The 23,935-nt window shown below is 39.0% G+C and overlaps 1 long non-coding RNA gene across 1 annotated transcript in view; it reads left to right on the top strand.

The window, feature by feature from the left end:
- The first annotated feature begins 5,078 nt into the window (after positions 1–5,078).
- The window catches only part of LOC124741173, a 168,664-nt gene continuing 149,807 nt past the window's right edge, over positions 5,079–23,935 (top strand). The window contains exons 1-2 of the long non-coding RNA XR_007009922.1: positions 5,079–5,232; positions 19,139–19,463. This is a non-coding gene — a long non-coding RNA (uncharacterized LOC124741173). The remainder of the gene's footprint in view (positions 5,233–19,138; positions 19,464–23,935) is intronic.

Below are 23,935 nucleotides of genomic sequence, written 5' to 3'. Positions count from 1 at the left end.
TATAGGCAAATAAAGATTGCAGCAAGAAAAATACGTTTCCATTTATAAATTGGATATCTCAGTACTATGGCTCCTAATAGAGAAATTATTACACTAGACAGATGAATGTGAAACCAACGATGAGTGTACCTGGTGAAGCAGTCTAAATACTCTTTAATAAGCAACTGAAATCCGTTATGAAAAAAATGTGAAATGTCTATAACATGTGGAAGTAGCTAAAATGGAACTAAATCTTCGAGGCTATATTGTAACTGAAAGTATATTATATATATATATATATATATATATATATATATATATATATATATATATATATAAAGTCGTGATTTAATATTGCAGGGTAAATGCTGTCAGGAGACATGTATTTAAATTTGCATGATGCATCCAATACTCTCACTGGTAAACTGTTTGAATGTGTGGACAATATATTTCGTGTGTGACGGCGCAAAGTGCACTGTGTAAAATAGACCTCTTTGACATTGTCTAACACTCTTTGTGTGTGCTAATTATTCTGTTGTGTTCGCTGTTAATTTTGTTTGTTCTTGAATGTGCAAATATAGTTATTAGTAAAATTTCCTTTTTTTCTCCTTAATACTTATTGAGCTGCGCAAATTCCAATAGGTTATGGGCCCAGTGTGCATTTGGAATAAGTATATCAATAAAATGGTAGGGAGAAAGTATTGGAAAAGTTCCAATTTACGTGAAGTGCGAGTTATCCTTACAAGACGATCGCAGTTTTTTTCCGCATTATTTTTCGGTGTTCTTTACGGCAATAAAAAGCAAGTTACCGTTAAGAATGAGTGCGGCACAAATTCCACAGATTGAAAGACTTATAGGTCGCGAAAACTATGCAACCTGGAAGTTCGCAGTAGAAGTGTATTTACGTTTAGACGACCTATGGGACGTGGTAGATGGGACAATGAAATTCACAGATCAGAATTGTTCAAGTAAGGATAGGAAAGCAAAATCAAAATTGATATTACTGATTGATTCGGTGAATTATGTTCACGTTGGAAAAGCTGCTACAACGAAAGAAGTCTGGGACAATTTACGAAGTGCATTCGAGGATGGTGGTCTTACGAGAAAAGTAGGATTATTACGCGAGTTAATTACCACTCGTCTGGACAAATGTAAGAGTGTAGACGAATACGTTAACAAAATAACAACCACGTCGAACCGACTGAGAAACATCAGATTCGAGATCGCTGACGAATGGATAGGAACATTGCTGTTGGCAGTACTGCCCAAAAGGTATGCACCTATGATTATGGGACTTGAAAGCTCGGGTATACAAATCAGAGGCGACAGTGTTAAGGTGAAAATCCTGCAGGACGTAAAGAGTGCTCCAAGCTGTTGTACATTGGAGAAGGAAGGTGCATCTGCTCTCTACTTAAAAAACAAAGAGAAGAAATTGGTGAGGTGCTATAAATGTCAGAAGATGGGACATATTGCGTCTCAGTGCAAAGAAAAAGTAAGCCCAAGATCAGACACTCAGCAAAAGAGGTATGTTACTGATAGCCCAGAGAGAAGGTCCAATAACAAAGGTAAGGCACTCTCATGTTTTTATTCTTTTGGTGGGATGAGCAATCGTGATATGGAATGGATTTGAGACTCAGGTGCATCTGTGCATATTGTTAAAGATAAATCACTTCTTTATGACATCAAAGATAATACTCATATGGGAATATCTACTGTTGATGGCAACAAGCTCCAGTGTTACCTGGCTGGGAAACTAGATCTACATGCAAGTGTAAATGGTGAATCAGATATGGGTACAGCACACAATGTTCATTATGTGAAAAATGTGGCAACTAACCTGCTGTCTGCAGGGGAAATTGTCAAGAAAGGAAATACAGTGACTTTGACATGCAGGGTGCAAGAGTAATCAGTGAAAGTGGTGAAGTTATAGCTACAGCAAGTAACGAAAGGGGTATTTTTAAGTTGGATACCATTGACAGTAAACATAATAATGTTAGTGATTCAGTATATTCAGCAGAAGGTTTTTTATGGCACCGGAGGCTTGGACATCTAAATAGAAAGAGTATGTCTATAATAAAGAATATGGTAAAGGTAATACAGAATTTTAGTGTGTCCAAGGATCCTTGTGAGGCATGTATAAAGGGAAAACAAGCAAGGTTACCCTTCAAGACTAGTAAGAGTAAATCCACAGAAGTCTTACAGTTAATCCACACAGATGTATGTGGTCCTATGGAGTGTGAATCCATAGGTGGGAGTAATTATTTTCTTACGTTTATTGATGATTACTCACGATATACTCATGTTTATTTTCTTAGTTCGAAAGACCAAGTGAGAGATATCTTTGAGGAATATTGCAATATGGTTGAAAGGTGGATGGGAAAGAAGATCAAGATCATCAGGTCTGATAATGGGAGAGAATATATTAACCAGAAATTGATGAAACTTCTGGCAGAAAAGGGAATCAGGCATCAAACTACCATAAGGTACAGCCCATCTCAAAATGGGGTTGCTGAGAGGGCTAATAGGACCATTGTTGAGAAAGCAAGGAGCATGATGACTGACGCTGAATTATCCAAAGATTTTTGGGCAGAGGCAGTGTCAACAGCTGTATATTTGAACAATAGATCACCTACAAAAGCATTAAAGAATAGAACCCCTAATGAGATATGGATAGGAAAGAAACCTGATCTAAGCAATATAAGGGTTTTTGGGTGTGTTGCAATGGCACATATTCCAAAACAGCTAAGAGGAAAATGAGATCCGAAAACTAAAAAGTATATTTTTGTAGGCTATTGTGAAAATTCAAAGGGCTACCGATTAATGGATCCATTGACTAAAAAGATTGTCACAAGTAGAGATGTAATATTCTTTGAAAATAGAAAGGACTCAAAAGAGAGCAAAACCACTAAGTCAACTGCACCTAGTTCAGAAGGTGAAACCTTGTGTGAGGAAATAGAAAGTGCAAAAGAGGAAGACGACAGCCAAGGACAAATGGATACAATTTATGATGACAACGAGTTAGAGGATGAAAAAAATGAAGAAATCAATGTAAGGCGTTCTTCTCGTGTACCAAAACCGAAGGAATATCCATATTTTGAGATGTATACAGCACAGTCTTTTAATGATGAGCCAAGAACAGCAGAAGAAGCAATGAGTGGCCCAAACTCTCAAGAATGGAAAGAAGCGATGAAGAGAGAATTAGAATCTTTATATCAGAACGAAACCTTTGAATGGGTAGATATGCCAGGAGATAAGAAACCACTACAGGCAAGATGGGTATTCAATCTGAAGAACTCTGAAAGCTCATCACCAAAATACAAAGCAAGACTTGTGGTAAAAGGATATTCACAAAAACAAGGGGTAGATTACGAAGAAACTTTTTCACCTGTAGTCAAGTATGCATCATTGAGATATCTTTTAGCCTTGGCAGTAAAACGAAATTTAATAATTCATCATATGGATGTTAAAACGGCATATTGAAATGGGAAATTGGAGGAGGAGATATATGTCATTCCACCAAGGGAAGCCATAAAACCAGGTCAGAAAGTAAAAAGATTTGGCGTTTGAGAAAAAGTATTTATGGACTTAAAGTGGACGTTGCTGGAATCGATGTCTACATGAAACTCTAATAAATATGAATATGAAGCAATCCAAGGCAGATCCCAGCATTTACTATAAAGGGAGTAAAGGGAGAAAAGAAGAAATAATAATAATGGCGATATGGGTGGACGATTTCTTTATCTTGACTGAAAGTGAAGGCCAAATGAGAATTTTCAAGAAACAGCTGCAAACCAAGTTTAAGGTGCATGATTTGGGAGAAGTCAAACGTTATTTAGGTATGCAGATTACTAAGGTTGAAGAAAGACAAGAATTGAGCATAAGTCAATCATCATACACGGAAAAAATATTAAAGAAATTTGGCATGAGTGCTTGCAAACCCATAAGTACTCCAATGGAAGCAGGAATGAAGTTAAGTGTAAATGAGACTGATGTGGAATGTGACAAGAATGTTCCTTATTTAGAAGCAGTAGGGAGTCTGTTATATTTGTCTCAAACGTCACGACCCGACATTGCTTTTGCCACCAATGCAGTGAGCAGATATTGCAGAGACCCAAAGGAAAAGCACTGGAAAGATGTAAAGAGGATATTCCGATACCTAAGAGGAACCTCAAACTATGAGTTAAAATACCATAGAGATGATAATGCAAAACTAGAGGCATATAGCGATGCGGACTGGGGGAGTGAATTGGGAGACAGATACTCCACCCCTGGCTGCTGTTTTAAATTAATGGGGGGCCTCACATCATGGTCGTGCCAAAAGCAAAAAACTGTTGCATTGAGCACCGTAGAGGCCGAGTATATGGCACTATCCTACACCACACAGGAAGCATTACAGCTACGAATATTAATAAGTGAAATAGAACCCAATTTAATTGAGGAACCTACAACCATCTTCTGTGACAATAAGGGAGCCATAAACCTAGCTAAAAATGATGTTACTAGTGCTAGGACAAAGCATATTGATATACGGCACCATTTCATTCGGGACCACATAGAGCGACAGAACATTGCCGTGGACTATCTGTGCACAGAAGACATGTTAGCTGACCTTCTGACCAAACCCTTGGAAAGGGAGAAGTTTGAGAAGATTGTGGGACTATTTGGTTTATCTTGTGGAAGCAACACACAAAATATAAGTTCAAGGAGGAGTGTTTGAATTGTGTGAACAATATATTTCGTGTGTTACGGCGCAAAGTGCACTGTGTAAAATAGACCTCTTTGTCTTTGTCTAACACTCCTTGTGTGCGCTAATTATTCTGTTGTGTTCGCTGTAAATTTTGTTTGTTTGAATGTGCAAATATAGTTATTAGTAAAATGTCCTTTTTTTCTCCTTAATACTTATTCAGCTGCGCAAATTCCAATAAAAACTAAGAGTTAGACCGCAACAAAGAACCAAAGACGTACCTATAAGTTCGACCATACCGGAAAGAAGTTGAAGCAATTCGCGGTGCTGCAGGCACTGCTGTCATTTCGTAGTCATCGGTGTTCATTTGTATTCTGGGACTCGGTTTGACTAGCCGAAAATTAGTTACTGTTTGCCGTTCATTTGTCTGGTGGTTGAGTTCGTCAGTCATTGAAACAGTTGAGTCCTAATTTTTGTAGTCGTACTACAAAGGATTTTTCTCTGATGCGAGAACTTACTTTAGCATTCTGCATGAAATACATTATAGATTCGTCCGCTGCAAGATTATGGTACGTTAACCAGACAGTGTGTTTGCGCTTTGTCGCTCGTAATAGTTACTATAGATGATGTGATGTATGTCAGCTCAAGGAAGTTGTGCGTCCTGATAGTAGGATACGGAAAAGGTAATATTGATGCAATTTTTTTTGTAGGTAACAATAGTTATTTTGTTGGCCTTCCTTGCGAACTTGTAATCGGTATCATTAATTTTACAGCCAAGTGGTTTCGAACAGCATGTGGTCTTCAATTTCGCTTAAGCGGAAATGAGGTTGAATATGTGAACTAGGCGGATTTTCGTAAAGATTAAGAATTCATTTATTCATGTACAGAATGAAGTTACCTGTAATGCGTTTACAGTAAGGCATTGCTTTCATAAATAGTTTGGGTTTCATAAGACAGACAATAATAGTAAATGTTATGTAACGGAAGCGTCCGATCCCGCCCGTTTGCTTTGACCCATGACGTCACAAATATGGTGGAAACAAAAACAAACACACACACTTTCCACAAGCAGCCTAATGACGCTAACGGGACAAGCGCGGGAAATGGAGTGTTTTGGGTGGGGGGCAAACTAAATATAAACAAATTTAGACGCCTTGCGTATCTACAACGTGTAAGTGAAGAGAGCCATGCATGAATACCCACCCACCTCCCCAGGGGTCGTAACCCCTGCAACCCTTAGAAGATAAAGATGCTTCAGTAGCTGATTAGTGTTTTTTGTCTTAAAAAAAAAATCTCACGGGATAGAACGAACAGATCAGAAAAGTAAATAAAATAAGATAAAACAGAACTGGAGACAGCCACACTCAAACCAAACTCCGCGCCGTCATGACGTCACACACAACACCCTTACGTCACGGGTCAAAGCCGACGCGTGGGATCGGACGCTTCTGTCGACCCGTGTTATGCATAAAAATATTCATCAAGCCATATCCAGTGTTTAATATGGGTTTCCTGAATTTGCAATTTACTCTTTTGTAACGAAAAATGTGTTAAATATGGCACGAACAAAAACATTTGGCTAGACTACAGATTAGTCTGTTACTACTAGTATTATTACTACCACGAATATTTCTGGGTGCGGTGTTGCTGGATTGAGGGGAGGGGGGGGGGGGCAGGAGGCGGATGTGGTAATGTCCCATGTGTGCTAGGTTTTGTTTCAGAATGGTTACTTGTAGTGAGAACTTTGTTGAAATTCGTAGTTATTTAGGTAGTATAAAAATGGTACATATTCTACAGTTAGGCCACAGTCTACTCACATCCCTTTTCGCCTGATATAATCTCACTGTACTAAGATTCACAACTCTTGTGGGAACCAAATGTCCCTGCTATGTTTTGCTACTGATATAGTAACATATGAGGTAACAGATTGGAAAGTGCAAATGTAAGTAGGTCCTACTTGAAGTTGAGCAGGAATTGTAATGTAACAAGAATTGAGGACACATATGTAAAACATTTGGAATTAATCAAAAATGTATTCCCTAATATAGCAGATATTTAGTTAGCAGGATCTGTGTCTCAGAATAAGATTAGTAAATTTCACCCTTTTGTCATTGTTTGATATCCATAGATCAACTGCCATTGTCCCTATTGGTCACTGTAGACCTCGATGTAATGGTGTTGGTAGAAATACTTATTGAAATTGGTTGGTAAATGGCTCATTTGTTGGAGCTGAGACATTGACAGATTGCAGGTGATACCAGCTGCTAGCATTGTGTTGCTGGTATGAGGCTGTTTGTCTGCAGTCAGTTTGTTGTTATCTGGGGAAGAGTTATAGTGCGTTTAAAATGAGTTGCGGCTTTTGACAGTTCAGGACAGAGTGAGTGGAGGAGGGAGGCGCATTTGCCAGCATGTGCGGGGCGCATCGGCAGGTGACGACAGTATATTGTCAGGCCTTCTCAGTGTGGAACCTGGCAAGACTCGCTTCACTTGTGTGAACAGCAAACCGATGGATCTGCGATTTTTCTAAAATTACTTTAAAGAAACTATTGTGTAACAAAAAACTGATTCTCGCATATCTTGTAGTTTAATTCATCGGCTTCATGGTGAACCCCCTATCATTTTGTTGGTGGCATAATTATTGTGATATACCCATAGTAGGTAAACTCCAGAGAGAAATCCTTAGTTTGCAGCGAAAAATAGGTGCCGCAATGAAATTGTTTTTTGTGTGTGTGTTAGGTTGCGTGTTGCTACGTATTAAATGTAGACAATATATTGAATTAATTCTTAAATTTTGAAGGAAAGCTGTCTGGAAATGCAATGCATGTAAAGTACTCAGTCACGAACTCGGGTGTCGGTGGAAAAAAGTAGAATGAAATATTCACAAATTCCTCATATCTCATAAATAGTTTGATATATCGAACAAGATTTTGGCAAATGACAGCACGCAAAGATGAGTGTTTTGCCATATGATTAATATGCAAAACATCCATATCTACCACGATATTAAAGCAACTACAGATTTTTCAGTGATGTAATGTAATTACTTAGGGCCATTGATAGCTGGTGAAACAAGAACTGCTGTGGTTTTTGCAACAGTATAGCTGAAGAGGTTACTGTTTATTTTTATACTGAGGATGGGCTGTTTCATTAACTATTGACCTGACTTGCACTCAGTTGTTAGTTTAATAATTCACTACCTCAGGATTCTGTCACAATTTCAAATGCATTAGAAAGTTAGTGACATGAATATTTATACACTCTGGTATGTTTTGACAAAAGAAGCAGATTTTAACAGGGCAACAAGAGAAGTTACGTATTCCTCAAAGCTTGCCACAGTCCTTCATGAATCAGTGTTCCCTCAACTACCTCCTTGGTATGGCTGACATCTCAAGACCAGTCCTGTTGTGTAACATTTGCAGTGGCTTCTTTTGTCAGCATTTCAATGTCAGTGAGCGTACACTTCCTGTTGCTTTTTGCCAGTGTACTTTTCACTTAGGCCCATATACTCTGTCGGATTTACACGGGCACGATACGGAGGGTGCCCGATTAAACTACGCCCTTCACGTTTAGCCAGTTCGTCGACCTGGTAGTGTGATGTTTTGACTTATACTGCACTAAGAGTTCCATTAACTTTGCTTTATATATGTTATGTTCAACTTTATCTCGGGCAACATTTCTTTGTACACAGAGCAAAACATCCCTTCCCTCCACTGCATTATTGGAGATTTATGCATAACAGCAGTGTGGTATGGCATTCTGCCCATTACTGTTGTCATTCCGAGGAATGTTTTGCAGCACAGTGTTTCCTGACCGGTGAACAGTGACTCACGTTCCCAACATGTCCACACCACTGCATTCGTGTGGACATGTTGGGAAAGTGGGTCTCCTGAGGAGCGTGCAAGGGATTAGTCCTTGCAGGTGCACTATCCTCTGTGCCCTCAGTGGCTCTGGTGGATAGAGCGTCTGCCATGTAAGCAGAAGATACCGGGTTCGAGTCCCGGTCGGGGCACACATTTTTCAACGTGTCCCCAATGAAATATATCAACGCCTCTTTGCAGCTAGGGTGTCTATTTATTATAATTTAAATACAAAACACTTCTTCAGAATACAGGACTACACAACATTTCAGTGCCATAAAATAAGACTTAATAAGAGCTGACACTGCTGAATATACTGTGTGATGCCGTTCAATATTTTTACTTGTGCTTTGGCAACCGGGGCACTTTACCAGCCGGACTGCTGCCGGCACGGCAGGGAAAACCGCCTCGCCATTGGTGTTACCTGGAAAACGGCGTCGTGTCCCCCTCTGGTCAGCCAAACGTCAAGCTGCAACTAATTTTAAATGCGCTGTAGTGCAGGATATGGTATAACATTCCTTGTCCACCATTACATCTGCTTTTTAGACGATTTAAATTTTTGGTGATTGTAGTAAATTGTGCTATTGGAGATAGGGAACGGGGGTTGGATTTATGGTGATTGTGCCAAAGTGTAGCAGATATGTTGTGAAGTTCTCGATTCGAGAATTATAGTCGAATATGTGATGTGTGTCAGTTCAGCAAGTGTTATCCCATAACTATGGCAGTCTGTGATGTAAAATGTGCTGCATTAACTGCTGGAGCGAGATGTATGTCTTCAGATCCATAGACTGGTTTGATGCAACTCTCCGTGCTAGTCTATCCTAACATCCCATGTCCTGTGTCAGCTAACACCAAACAAATGTTTAAATGTAACAAGCACTTCACCAATATCGTACATCTGAAAAGACGTAAGGCTGCTACTGGCCAGTAATGTAATTTACATACATCGAGGCCTAAGAGAAAGACTGGCTGTGGCACATACATTTTGTACAGTGCAATTCTCGTTTGTATGTACGTGCCTAGTTAAGAGTTAACAGATGTAGAAATGCAGTTTGTCTGCTGAGTTGAGTGAGCAAGTGAGCTCGGGCCTATCTTGATTTTGTGATGTTGCTGTTTTCTGTTTTTATTTTCTGTAGAGCTTCACTTCATATGAAAACAATGGTCTTCTGTGACTGGGGTAATTGTGCTTGACTACTAGTTTGTTTTCTGGTTTCGTTTTATTTCCACCTTATTTGCAAATCAAACATTAATTATTTTGCAGAACATTAAAGTTAATTGTCTGTTAGCTAAAGATATTCGGCTTTTATTAATCAGGTAAAATGAACTGTTCTTCAGTGTGAATCTAGAAATCAGAATGTCCACGTCAGGCTGAATGGTTTTTTAGTGTGGTTTATAAAATTGATGCTTTCAGTATTTTGTGATTTCTGATTTGTTTTTATGGTGCTTTGTAAGACCGTGTAATACTAAATATATGAACACATGTTAGTGTCCTTTGAGGATGAGTAAACAGTTGAATGTGATCAGCAGTGCAAAAATATATTTTTTCTTCAAATTTGTTGACAGCTTTAGCAGAATAAATGGTTCTTTTACTGATCTGTTTTCTGTGAAAAACAATGTTTTTCTATGACAAGACATTTCCACACCTATCTGGCACCTTCTCTAGGCTTCATGCTATTTCTAGGTTTGTCTTTGTATTATATGTACAGAATGGTGTTTGTTGGTTATTTATAGATTGGCAGTGATTTATCACATGCCTTAGTATTCTTCTCCAGAAATAAATTTAAATTGCCAGTTGTGCATATTCTTGGCTTTGCAGATTCTTACCAATTTTTTTTATAAATTTTGAAATTGTCCTGAAGTAACTTATTGTCTAGTTCTGGTGGATACAAATAATTGTATTTTATTATTTTTGCAAGAAATTTGTGATCCTTCTTAGTGTACTTCTCGCATTGATGCTTTGAATGTGTAAACTTGATTCAAAATATTACTGTTGCAAACTGAAATCATATGGATCGATATTAAACTTACAGTGCATGTTATGACATTATAGTTGTGACAATTTATGGTAAATACATGGAACACAAACCCAAATGTTAGATCCAGAAATAAGTCAGGAACCCCAAACACTTTTTTTATAAAAGGAATAATGCTCGAAAATTAGAATTCTGTCTGCTGTGGCAACATAATGAACAGCTGGTATGTAAGTATCATCTGCAGACGTTGGCACTCTTCCAAGAGTTTAGGATCTCATTTCATTTGTTGATGTGAGCATTTAAAATAATCAATCTTTAGTTTAACAGCAGCTATTTCACACAAATAATCCACAACTTATCCAGTGGCTGGTCTCAGTTTATATGACTCACTTTTTTGGCTACAAATTAACTTTATTTATCCACCCAACATCTTTGAAGATTGTGGGATAGGCCTACGTTATTGGTTTGCAGATATTGCAGATCCCTCCCCCCTGTCCCCTCTATGCACGTGCCCAGTTCTGTCCTACTGTTCTCGTTCCAGAACCTACTGGCCACTGTTCTCTAACTTTTTTTTTTTTTTTTTTTTTCAGTAATAAAATGGGAACACATTGAAGTCAAATGAAGTACTTCATAATTGCTCCATGCAAACTGTGACAAAGCTTGTGTTTCGAAGTACAGCCACCAGGGAGCAGTGGTAGAAGGAAGTTGGGGTAACAATATACAACCAAGTTGAACTTTTGTGGCACAAGAAAAGTTACACCACAGAAAGTGGCAGTTTTCACTTGCAACTGCAGTATGCCACTAGCTGTCTCAATACTTGTGTTGCATGTGAATCCGGCTTTACTGTCAACAACCCAGGCACTGTAAACAGTGTTATGGGGTGAATGTGTGAAAGTTGCAATGTTGTTCGTGTTGCCTACTGATGCATAATTTTTTTTATACATGCTACTATGTGTGTACGCATATTGTTGTTTGACACAATTACATTAAATATCTAATGATTATGAAAATCTGCTGATAGCAGAGGAACTAGTAGCAGTTATTTTTGTTGCTTAGTGCTCCATTTCTGCCCATTTGAGGACAAAAAAATCAAAATTTGTTAACGAGTTTAGATTTGTCAGGAAGTGCTCTCTGAAAGTATTTGTATGGAGTGTAGCCGTGTATGGATGTGAAACATGGACGATAAACAGTATAGACAAGAAGAGAAAGAAGCTTTCGAAATGTTATGCTACAGAAGAATGTTGAAGATTAGATGGGTAGATCACATAACTAATGAGGAGGTACTGAATAGAATTGGGGAGAAGAGGAATTTGTGGCACAAATTGACTAGAAGAAGGGATAAGTTGGTATGAACATTCTGAGGCATCAAGGGATCACCAATTTACTACTGAAGGGAAGCATGGAGGGTAAAAATTGTGGAGGGAGACAGTGAGAAATACATTAAGCAGATTGAGAATAATGTAGGTTGTAGTAATTACTCGGAGATGGAGAGGCTTGCGCAGGATAGAGTAGCATGGAGAGCTGCATCAAACCAATCTTTGGATTGAAGAAAACAATGGGCTATAACAACTGACAGCAGTTTAAATTATGAAAAATATGGCAATTTAGGGATCTTAATGTATCTATTAATGAAGTATGTGAACTAGTACATAAAATTCTGGCCTAAAGAAATGAAGACAGAGGTTGGAGTTTTATAAGCCCCCAAGGCAATGTCTGCAAGTGAAGATGCAGCTATTTCTGATATTGAATATCTTGTAAATTAATGAGTCTAACAGAATATGGGAAACGTTAGGCCTACTTAGAAGTTGAACTGCTAGTCCTTAAACCTAATGTTATCACTGTACCCAGGAATACATTAGTTTGTTTTTCTTATGTTATGTATTAGAATTTTCGTCTGTGTTTAGCTGAGGTCTCAGTAAAGCTATGACCAGTATTAGAATAAGCACATTGAAAATATTATCTTGAACAATCAATCTAAGAGGTAAATGATTTGATGTTTTGGAGAATCCGAACACCTTCCACATGTATACTATTTAGAGAAAGTACAAAATTTGAGAAATTCACAAAGGGGGGAAAATCCAGATATTTTCAGGAGCTGAAGTCATAACAGGTGGAATTGTTCCAGCTTGCTACTGGCCTCTGTGGCCAAGTGGTTCTAGGCACTTCAGTCTGTAACTGTGCGACTGCTATGGTCGCAGGTTCGAATTCTGCCTCGGGCATGGGTGTTTACGATATCCTTAGGTTAGTTAGCTTTAAGTAGTTCTAAGTCTAGGGGACTGATGACCTCAGAAATTAAGTCCCATACTGCGGAGAGCCATTTGAACCATTTTTGTTGCAGTTTGCTATCTCTTACTGGTTTGACTAAGGCTGCCAGTAATTCAGAGGAGACGTGATCTACTCCTGTGCACTTACTTCAGCCTAGGTCTTCCAGTGCTCTGTGAAATTCTTGAAGTATCAAGGTTCCTCCTTCATGCTTACCTACTTCCTCTTTTGGGTTAACAGTATTATCTTGTAGTTTTGTCTCCTGACATAAACTGTGTATATATGCCCTGCACTGACCAGTCTTCCCCTCTTTGACCGGTAATGGTTTGCCGTCTGAGCTCTTAATATTTATACAGATGCTTCTCTTTTCTCAATTTTAGGGTCTTTAAGATTTCTGTAGGTGTAATTTATCATTTCCCTAGACAAGCATGTTTCTGCACAGTTGCATCTGTCCTCTAGCCATTCCTTCTTAGTTGTTTGGCATTTTCTGTCTTTTTTTGCCCCTTTCATATGCTTTATTTCTGTGTTTTTCCTTTCGTGAATTAAATTCAGTACCCCCTATGTTCATTTATCCACTGTGTACTGCAAACACAAACCAGGTAGTCTCTGGCGCAGGCTGCTGTCTATCTGTGGAGGTCATTCCCACTTTCTGCAGGCAATGTTTCTTCACATCTCCCTGTTTGCTACTGGTCTATACAAATACAATTTGTCACAGTCTACTGTAGTACACCGCATCACTTTGGTTACGCGAGTATTGAGAGGTTTTACTGGGTCCTAGGTACAAGAGGACATTTTATTGACTTTATGTTCACTTTGTTAGAACAATTTATGTGCTTGCTGGTTGAGAATATGGCTCTCTTAAACATGTTGGTTGTGCTCCTTTTATAATATTCGGGATATATCAGTCGAATCTGATACAATTAAGTTACCTGTAACTGTTAAAATTTCATTCCATTCTGAGTTGTTATTCAAGATTGACAGACCGGATGTTAAGTTTTACTACCGACTAGTTTGTGTGAGGTGAGATACAGTATTCTCCTCTCCAGTACCAGTTAGGCGTAGAGCTTTGTAGACATCTCAAGTATGTTGTATAGTTCGTTGTTGAGCTGTGTGTGTTTGACAGGAATCAAAATATTCTACAGGGACTTGTCTTATATCTAATATAATTTACTTGTATTGTGCAGTTTATTTGTAATGCAAATTGTATTATAAATGGAATTCATGCATGTGTGGTTTGAATAATTTACCAAGATGGAAAACTTTGGGAGATGTAACAATAGTGAAAGCATATACGGAGGCCGGTCGTGGGAGACCTCCTAATATCGTGTCGGACCTTTTGCCGAGCACAGTTGCAGCAACTCGAAGTGGCGTTGTCTCGACAAGTTGTTCAAAGTCCCCTGTGGAAATATTGAACCGTGCTGCCTCTATTGCTGTCCATTATTGTGAAAGTGTTTTTGTTGCTGGATTGTGCACGAACTGACCTCTCGATTAGATTCCATAAATCTCTGATGGGATTCCTACTGGACAGTTTGAATGGTCAAATTATTTCCTCGGATTGTCCATAACAATTGTAGCCTGATGACGTGATGCATAGTCATCCATAAAAATTCCACCATTGTTTGGGACTGTCAACAGGGTTACCACAAGTTCTGGAAATCAGAGAATTTCAAATGTCAGGAAAATGAGTTAAATCTGAAAAAAAAACAGTGGAAAATTTAGTTTTTGTCTCAGTAGATGAAATGATTTGTTTACTGAGATATCAAGCATTGTCACTGGCTGGGTGCCACTTCCCTTCTCCCTAGTTCGTACGGCTTCTCCCCTTCTTACCACTCCCCTTGGTTTGCAGTCAGTGCTTGCACCCCTTCTTGCCAGTAGCCTAGCAGCTGCTGACGAGAGGCAGGGAAGCGTGAGGAGTGCTTCGTTTGGATCCGATTCTGAGATTGTCGACGCGGCGGCCAGAGACGGCGGTCGTGCGTGCACGAGTTGCCTGGATGTGTGCACGCTCTCGTTTCTGACAAAGTATACGGTCAGAAATTTAGTTGAGAGAGTGCGGTTGTCTTTTCTAGTGGCCTCTCTGCAGCTCGGCAATCGTCTGTACGGTGAGTTCCCCCTATCCTCATTAGTACTGATTCTGAGTATTTGTGCAAGTTCTGCTGCACGGGTTGATCACTGCAGTCTCACTTCGACACGGTGTCTGTGACGTGTGAATAGTTGGCCACACGAGTGGACTTTGACAACGGGCCAAAACTGCAGGCCGTTTCGGCGGGTATCTCTAACGGATCGGGGCTGCCGCTCTGAAGCCCACCGTTTCCCCGTAATGTGCGAGCCCTGGCTGTCGGATCTGGTCTCGCCGATCTACGCACAGGCTGGGTCTGTTCGTGTGTGGCATAATGTGGTGGATTTTCGTGGTTCATCCGTGGACCTAGAACTGCGGTGCTCCTCGGCAGGCCGGAGGCCGCGGGCGGTGGAGTTCGGGAATTGAGGCGCTCTCACCCCGAGTGCATTGTACAGTGCAGTGTTTCGTAGATATTTTATTTATTAGAGTACATTTTGGCACCTCAAAAGTAGTTTAAATATTAGAAAATATGGATGGTAAGAAAAAGAAAATGTGGCAGTGACTGGAAGTTTGTATGCTATTTACTCATTTATTTCTCGAAAAAATCACACAATCCCTGTAAAATAATAGACATAACAGTGTGTAATGACTGACAATTGTTGGTTTACACAACTCTTCCCCATGTTATACACTTGACACGTGAGGTTCTTTCTGAAATCAGTGAAGGTATTTTAAATCTATCTTGCAATTCCAAGGAAATGCCTATTTTTCTCACCAAATGTATTTCATGTTATTGAAATAAAATAAGTGGTCTTAATGAAACACACATACCATTTGGCTTGCTTTCTGCATCTAAAAGTAGTTCATTACAAAAGATTTTTGTGTTAGTACTTAAGATTTTTGCAGGAGAAATACAGAAGTCCTTAAACTTTTTGTCAACTTAGGTCTTTACTTACCACTGAGATCTCAGAATTTGTCAGGGGTAAATGCTAAAACTTGTGTGGAAGTCGCGGAAATATCAGGGAATTTCACTTGCGGCAACTCTGAAGTCCACAAATGGCTGCAATGATCTAAGTAGCCAAACGTAAGTATTTTTAATGATCGGTTTCCATCTTATGAAAATACAGCCCACACCACTATGCAGCCACCACCGGGTTGCTCGGGTCCACGGCTTCGTGGGGTGTGTGCCACATTCGAACCCTACAGTCAGCTTTTACCAACAGAAAGCTGGACCTGTCTGACCAGGCTAGTCCACCAGTCTAGGGTCCAACCGATACGGACACGAGCCCAGCAGAAGTGCTGCAGGCAATGTCACGCTGTCAGCAGAGGAACTCGTGAGTACGTAATTAGCATTTGCGTGCATACTGGTAGCATCACAAGCTTTTCTGAAGCCAATATCTGACAGTCCTTGCTGGAAACGGAAAGTTCCTGTAATTGTTGTGCCGTGCTCATTAGACTTTATAGCGTCAAACTTTATTTCGTTCCGAATCGGAACACTAGGCTATATTTTGGATTCAGTATTATTGCCTGACCTTTTGATGCAGGCAAGTTGTAAGCACGTTTTCCACAGTAATCGTGGTTGCTGAAACATTATTCGTGATAAATAATTGTAGGTACTCTTGAAGACAATTTTTAATAGGCCTACTTACTGTGGGGTAGAAGGGATACGGTAGTTTTCTTGTTATATTATATTTGGTCGTTATTACAGTAGCCTACATTTAACATTACCTGATTTTTGTAATCTTTTTCGTTTGTTATCTAAGAGAGGTATTCCAGTTGTTCACTTGTGACATGCAAAAAGTTTGAAGACGTGACAAGAAGTACTAATACGACTCACACTTTTTGCATGTCACAAGTAAACAACTGCTTACGACTTTCATTCATCTCCCGTAATACAGGTAAATTAAATAGTTAGCGTTGTGCAGTTCCAATACAAAACAAATGCTATACACTATATTTTTTTTATTTACGTTACTTTCATTGCAATATGTCTAGTAAACGAATTTTAAAGGAGATAAATGCAAATAACGAATAATTTTTACAACCACTGTATCACATTTTCCTGTGCTGTACGTAGTTGGCTACTATGAGTATGTTATAGCTGTAAAAAAAGGCATTTAACGAATGACTTTGCCATATTGTCTTTGTCTTGTGCTTTTGATTCGGTGAGTGTGTACTCCACTACTGGCCATTCAAAAGTCCCGCTTACAGTTTGGCAGAAAAATGGCTGCCGTATCGTCCGGTTGGCCACTCTCTCCCTATACAGACAGGCTCTCTAGATCTGACTACCCCTCCACATTCAAAGTCTGTCAATTCCCATTGTATACAGTAATGAGACAAGCAAATCATAGAAAGTTGAGTGTGTACTGCATTAATAACACTCACTGTTCGCAGTCTTTCTTCTTTCTTTCTCTACCGGTCGGCAGGGTTAAGTACGGATTTGGCACGGTTAAGGGGTGGCCGGATGCCCCCTACCGCCACCCCGTACCGCCCGGGATGGAATTAGTGGATCCCGGCTGTCTGCTTCTAGTGTAAATCGTGAAATAGTGTGAATGCGTTTCAAATGTCTGCGAGTCGTGTAACTGAGGGGGGACGTGGGGACCGGCCCGGTATTCATCTAGGAGGATGTGGCAACCCGCCTAAAAACCACATCTGGGCTGGCCGGCACATGGGCAGTCGTCGTTAATCTGCCGGGCGGATTCGATCCGGGGCCGGCCGAGCCGAGGAAGCGGCGAGTTAGCGCTCTCGGCTATCCTGGCAGGTAACACTCACTGTTCGCAGTATGCCGACTAAATATGAATGAGTGAACTGGACAGAAAGCTGCTACTGCTGTCTGCTCACTTCCGTTAAATAGCAGCCATTCGTGTGCTGTTGGCAGCTTAGTATTTACTTCATTACAATGGTATTCCTTGAAGTATGTACCTGTATCATTAAACAGTCCTTTCCACAATATGTTGTTATTGGTTGAGAAGGTTTACAGTGAACATTGCTACTTGCCGTGTAGCTAACACAACTTTCCAGTCCCTGACTCTAGATATTTGGGTAATTTGTGTGAAGAGTGACGAGGCACGTATCTGGTGTTCGTCTGAACCGGGAGGTATTCCAGATTGCTTGCTTTACGTGTGATGGGAGTGTGTCTGAGGTCTTTCTGCACTGTGAACGTTAGAAACAGGCACAGCCTCTGTGGAAATTGTCTTGCACTGTGATTTCGACTGTCATCGTTAAGCAGAAACTTACTGTCAGTGGTAACAAACAGCATTACGGAGTAAATGTGATGGGAACAGAGATGTATCTAAGTTTGGAACAGCCTGTACCAAAGTGCTTGGTAAGTTTGTGCAGAATCAAGATCAGTGTAGACCTGCAATGCTGTTACCATAAAATGGACTTGCTTAGCTCACAAGGAATGTTTGGGACCCTGTTTCTGATTCTTAATTTCTTGACATATTGATTTACATGAAATACGATAAGTTGTTAATGTAACATTTATTTTCCGTGTCGACCCATTACGAATGGGTGTGAAGAATGCTGTACAAGAGCCAGACAGTTAAGTTTCTGCTCGGTGAACGAGTGTGTGTTCTATCGCAAGCCGTTCTCAAACAATCTTTTCAAAAGACTTACAAGTGGCTGTCATTACATGATACTATGGCCTGTTAGTTATGCCTACAGTCATACTGGACACACCTTAACATTAGTCCTAGCAACCTCCACAACATTTTAAATCTGCTACGAACCCCATTACGACTGTCAGAATTGCAATACTTTAGTTGCTCAATGTCATTTTGAGATGAACTGTTGACAGTGCATACCCTGTGTTAAAAGTAAAACTAATGCATCAACACATCTGCAATTGTCAGTTTATTACTGGGTCCATTGCTTGCCACCATGTTGAAGTAATCGTGTCTTTTTTGGCCAGTCATTTGAATTTTCACTGTTTTTGGCCGAGCTATTGTCTTTGTGTCAGTTTTATTAGCTTTGCTGTTTCCATTTCTTGTTTAATAACGTTCTGAACGGCTTGTGCCTTAAGCCGGAGAATTATACATGTTGAATATGGTATGTACATTTACCTTTCTTGTAAAACTGGAGGATTTTTAGATTTGTGGTGACAGTGGTCTTTACAGTGGATTGTCATCTAGCTCCAGAATCATCAGGACCTGTGTAATTTGCTTTGTGACTTTAATTTTACTTGTATGAAGAATATCATACGTGTAAAATTGAAGTGTAATCATCGTAAATAGTCGGTGGCTGTACCGAGTAGTGTGAAGTGACTGTATCGGAAATTGGGCAGCTTTTAATGTGTTTTTTTTTCTTTTTCCCCTTGTAATTTCAGGTGCCTGAGTGTGGCAGAGAGGAAAGGGAACTCGATCGGTGCGGTGTCGGAGCTCCTCGCGTGGGGCACACGTGCCGATGTTAATGCTGTGTACCGGAGGTGGTAAAATAGAGCCACACGGTGTAATACTGGCTGCCATAAACCCTGTTGTCACAGCTGTGCTGGTGTGGCATGACACAGCAGAAACTGCCAGTGACTGTGTCCACATACTGGACATAGAGACCACCGCTGTGAACCACCTTGTCCGTTACGTGTCTGTGGTACAACTATTGGCAGCTGCAGACAAATATGACCCCCATCTCCTAAAGGAGCCTCGTAAAGACAGGTTGGTACAGGAACTGACACTGGAGGAGTTAAGATTGAAACAAACCTTCTGTTTGATAAAGAAATCAAACAGCATAATCCTGGCACATTGGATCAGTGAACACAGCTGTCTGTTAAAAATTTACAGCGATTGGCAGAAATTTTATTTCCACCCGATTTCGTCTCGGTAAATATGAAATGCCAACTACCTTTAGTGCATCATAATATTTGAGGGCTTAGAAGTAAAATTAATGAACTACTTATGTGCATTGATGAATTAGTCATCAAACCCAGTTTTTTATTTATTTATTTGTTTTCTGTCCATATAACAGTTTTCGGACATTGTCAGGAAAATTTAGATTACATTACACATATACAGTAAAATATTTACATTCTTTCATAACAACATATGGATCAGACACATGTCTGTACACATTATTTTTCAAAAGGGCATGACAAGTAGATTCTTCTATAGTGTAACACAATTTAGCTTATATTTATAATAGTACAGTACACGTAATACAGTGTACAATTACATTCTTTTATACCACTGATAGATCGGAGACATTGTCCATATACACTGTTTTCCAAGATGGCACTACAACTTGGTCCTCTATAGAGTAACAACACTTCTCTATTAATAATTGCTTCAGTCTACTCTTTAGCATATTTAGATTTACTTTCTTGAGTTCACAGGGTAGTGCATTGTAGAAAATTGCTCCCATTCTGTGTGGGCTGTGGTCAGTTGTCTTTTTATTTGTCACAATTCTATGAAAATTTTCCCTTCCCTGTGTATCATAGTTGTGTACATCACTGTTTCTCATATTAAATTCGGGATTTTGTTTCACGAACATGACTGCCTGCAGTATATACATATAGTACACCGTAAGAATTTTATATTTTCTAAAGATGTCTCTACAAGGCTCTCTCTTCTTTACCTTGGCTACCATTCTTACTTCCTTTTTTGTAATCTAAAAAGTCTATTTATATGAACTGCTGATGCCCCACCCCATATCTCAATACCATACTGAAGGTGCGGATGAATTAACCCAAAATATATTTGCCTTAAGGTATCGTGGTCCAAGAAGGCTGAGACCCGTTTCAGTAGATACGTTTCTACTGATTTTCTTGCAAATATTATCTACATGGTCTTCCCATGATAAGTGGTCATCAACAACGATGCCCAAAAATTTATGTGAATTTGCATTTGCAAGACCCAATGGGGATGTAAATACAGTATCAGTTACGGCAGCATTATAACTGAGGATGAACTTCATTATCACAGTTTCTTCTTTATTTACAAGAAGCTCGTTTGCTGTGAGGTATGCGGACAGAGTATTGAAACTGATCTCGCTACTGTTAGCTGCAGACTGCATATCACTGCCACAGCTGATGAAGGATATGGCATCGGCATAGCTTACAACTGTGCAATTTTGGGGTTCAAATAAGTTATTTACATATACGAGGACCAGAAAAGGCCCTCGTATGCTTCCTCGAGGCTAGCCACATTGAAGTGAAGTGTCCTGAAGTTTGATTTGGTTGTTAGGAGCTGATCATTTTGATAAGTTAGCTTTACACACTGTTTCCTGTCTTTCAAATAGGAGGTAAGTAGTTCCAAGGCTAGTCCTGTCAACCCGTACTCTTATAGCTTACACAGAAAAACGGTATGATTCACAGTGTCAAAGGTTTTACTCATATTTAGGAAAGTGCCTATTGCCTTGTTGATATAATCTGCCTCTCTGAACATTGTGTGACCACTGGTATAGATATGTTACACCTTACAGAATTTAAGTTAGCCTCCTACTTCTGTAGACAAAAGATGGAGAAAGGAGGAGTTACCACGTTTGTTAAAAAGTTTTAAATTTAAGAATATTGATGTTAATAAATTTTGTTTAGAGCAGCACTTAGAAGCATGTGCAACAGAGATAGAATTTCATAATATGTTCTTTATAATAGTAGCCATATACAGAGCACCTTCATGAAATTTCAACCTGTTTATAAATGGTCTTAAAGATTTATTATCTCATCTAAAATTGAAAAGCAAAGAACTTGTGGTTGCTGGTGATCCTAATATAGGTGTCCTGAAAAACATTGTCAGTGAACAGTTACTGAAATCAGTTACATTGTCATTCAGTTTAATTTCTACTGTAAATTTCCCAACTAGGGTATACAAATGTTCTAAGACTGCCATTGATAATATATTTATAGACAATTCTAGCCAACTAAACCACATTACAAAACCTGTAGTAAATGGGCTATCTGACCATGACATGCTACATGTAACATTAATTTTGAAAATTGTCAGGGTAAAACATCTATCTGAACTGAGTACAGAAGGCCAACAAAACAGTCAAAAACTGAGAAATTTAAGAGATTGCTCAAAGAAATTAATTTGATGGATTTTTACAGCATCCAAGACACAAATGGAAAATACAAAACATTCATTAATAAAGTTAGCACCTTATTTGAAAATTGTTTTCTCCTGAAGGTAACTCAAATTAAGCAGAAGTCTAATAGAAACCATGGATCACACAAGGGATAAAGATATCATGTGAGACAAAAAGCAAACTCTGATACGTAGGGACACCTTTGACACTAGCATTATAGCTCATTGCAAAAATTACTGCAAAATACTGAAGGTTATCCCGAAATCTAAACACCTGCATTATGAGAAGAAGATAAATACATCCAGCAATAAAATAAAAACAATATGGGATATAGTTAAGTCAGAGACAGGTAGAACCAGAAATAAGAAGGAACAAATAGCCCTAAAAATAAATGAAACTCTGGTAACATACGCATGTTGTGTTGCAAACCATCTAAACAAGTATTTTGTCTCTGTTACTGATAGCATGGGGTTGTCAGGTTCAGTAAATAATGCAAAGGAATACGAGACCAGTGCACACAAGCAATCTCAGTAAAATGGAATTGACACTTACTTCACCCAAAGAAATAGAATCCATCATAAAGTCTTTGAAATCAGAGCATTCTAGTGGTTATGATAACGTATTAACAAAGTTAATAAGTGCATTCATGTGAGCTTAGTCATATCTCAAGTTATTTGTGTAATCAATCACTTATCACAGGAACATTCCAGAATGGCTTAAATATGCTGAAGTTATACCTCTCCACAAGAAAGTGGACAAAGAAATTACTGACCGATCTCACTTCTGCCAGCTTTTTCAAAAGACTTTGAAAAGGTTATGTTAAAGTGTCTACTTAAGCACCTTAGCGAAAATCACACACTGTCAGTCACAGTTTGGGTTTCTTAAGGGTTCTGATATTGAGAAAGCTATTTACACTTACAGCAAAAATGTCCTTAGTTCATTGGACAACAAATTGGAGGCAACTGGCATATTCTGTGACCTGTCAAAGGCGTTTGACTGTGTGAATCTCAGCATTCTTTTAAGTAAATTAAAATAGTATGGCGTCACTGGTAGTGCTGCAAAGTGGTTTCAATCATATCTTACCAATAGAAAACAAAGGGTGTCATTACGTAACACTTCAGCAGTAGGCAATCAGACATCTGACTGGGAAGAAATTACATGTGGTGGTCTCAAAGATTCCATACTAGGTCCACTACCGTTTCTTGTGTATATCAATGACCTGTCATCTGTTACATTACCAGATGCCAAGTTGGTCTTATTTGCAGATGATACAAACATTGCAATAAATAGTTAATCAAATATAAATTTAGAAAGGGCAGCTAATCAAATTTTTACTGACATTAATAAGTGGTTCATAGCCAATTCACTGTCATTAAGCTTTGAAAAGACCCCCTATATGCAGTTAAGAACTTCCAAGAGATTTCCTTCTGGTGTGTGTATAAAATATGACAACATGGAAATAGAAGTTGAGAGTGTAAAATTCTTGGGATTACAACTTGATAATAAATTCAATTGGGAGCAACATACTAACAAACTGCTAAAGTGCCTAAACAAGTCTGTGTTTGCAATGCGAATGATGTCAGACATAGGAGATATCAATATAAAAATACGGGCATATTTTGCTTATTTTCACTCCATTATATCATATGGTATCATATTTTGGGGTATCTCCACAAACAGAAAAAAATTTTTGGAGTACAGGAGTGTGTAATAAGAGTAATTAGTTGTGTAAATACAAGAGCATCATGTCGAAAGCTATTCAAAGAATTGGGCATATTAACCACAGCTTCTCAGTATATTTATTCCTTAATGAAGTTTGTTGTAAATAATACATCACTTTTTCCAACCAACTGCTCAGTTCACAGCATAAATACTAGGTATAAGAACAATATACATAAAGGTTTAAAATCACTTACTCTTGCCCAGAAAGCAGTCCAGTATTCAGCAACGCATATTTTGAGTAACTTACCAGCAACCATAAGGAGTTTAGTTTCAGACAAGGCACAATGTAAACATAATTTAAAAGAATTTTTGGTGGCCAACTCCTCCTTTTCCATCTGTGAGTTTCTCAACAAGTGCAGTAGACCATTTTAATGAAAATTTATTA

The sequence above is a fragment of the Schistocerca piceifrons genome, unplaced genomic scaffold (assembly GCF_021461385.2).
Source record: "Schistocerca piceifrons isolate TAMUIC-IGC-003096 unplaced genomic scaffold, iqSchPice1.1 HiC_scaffold_1880, whole genome shotgun sequence".
Taxonomy (NCBI): domain Eukaryota; kingdom Metazoa; phylum Arthropoda; class Insecta; order Orthoptera; family Acrididae; genus Schistocerca; species Schistocerca piceifrons.
Note: the sequence above shows the minus strand (reverse complement) of the source record. Positions and strands in the feature narration are given on the sequence as shown.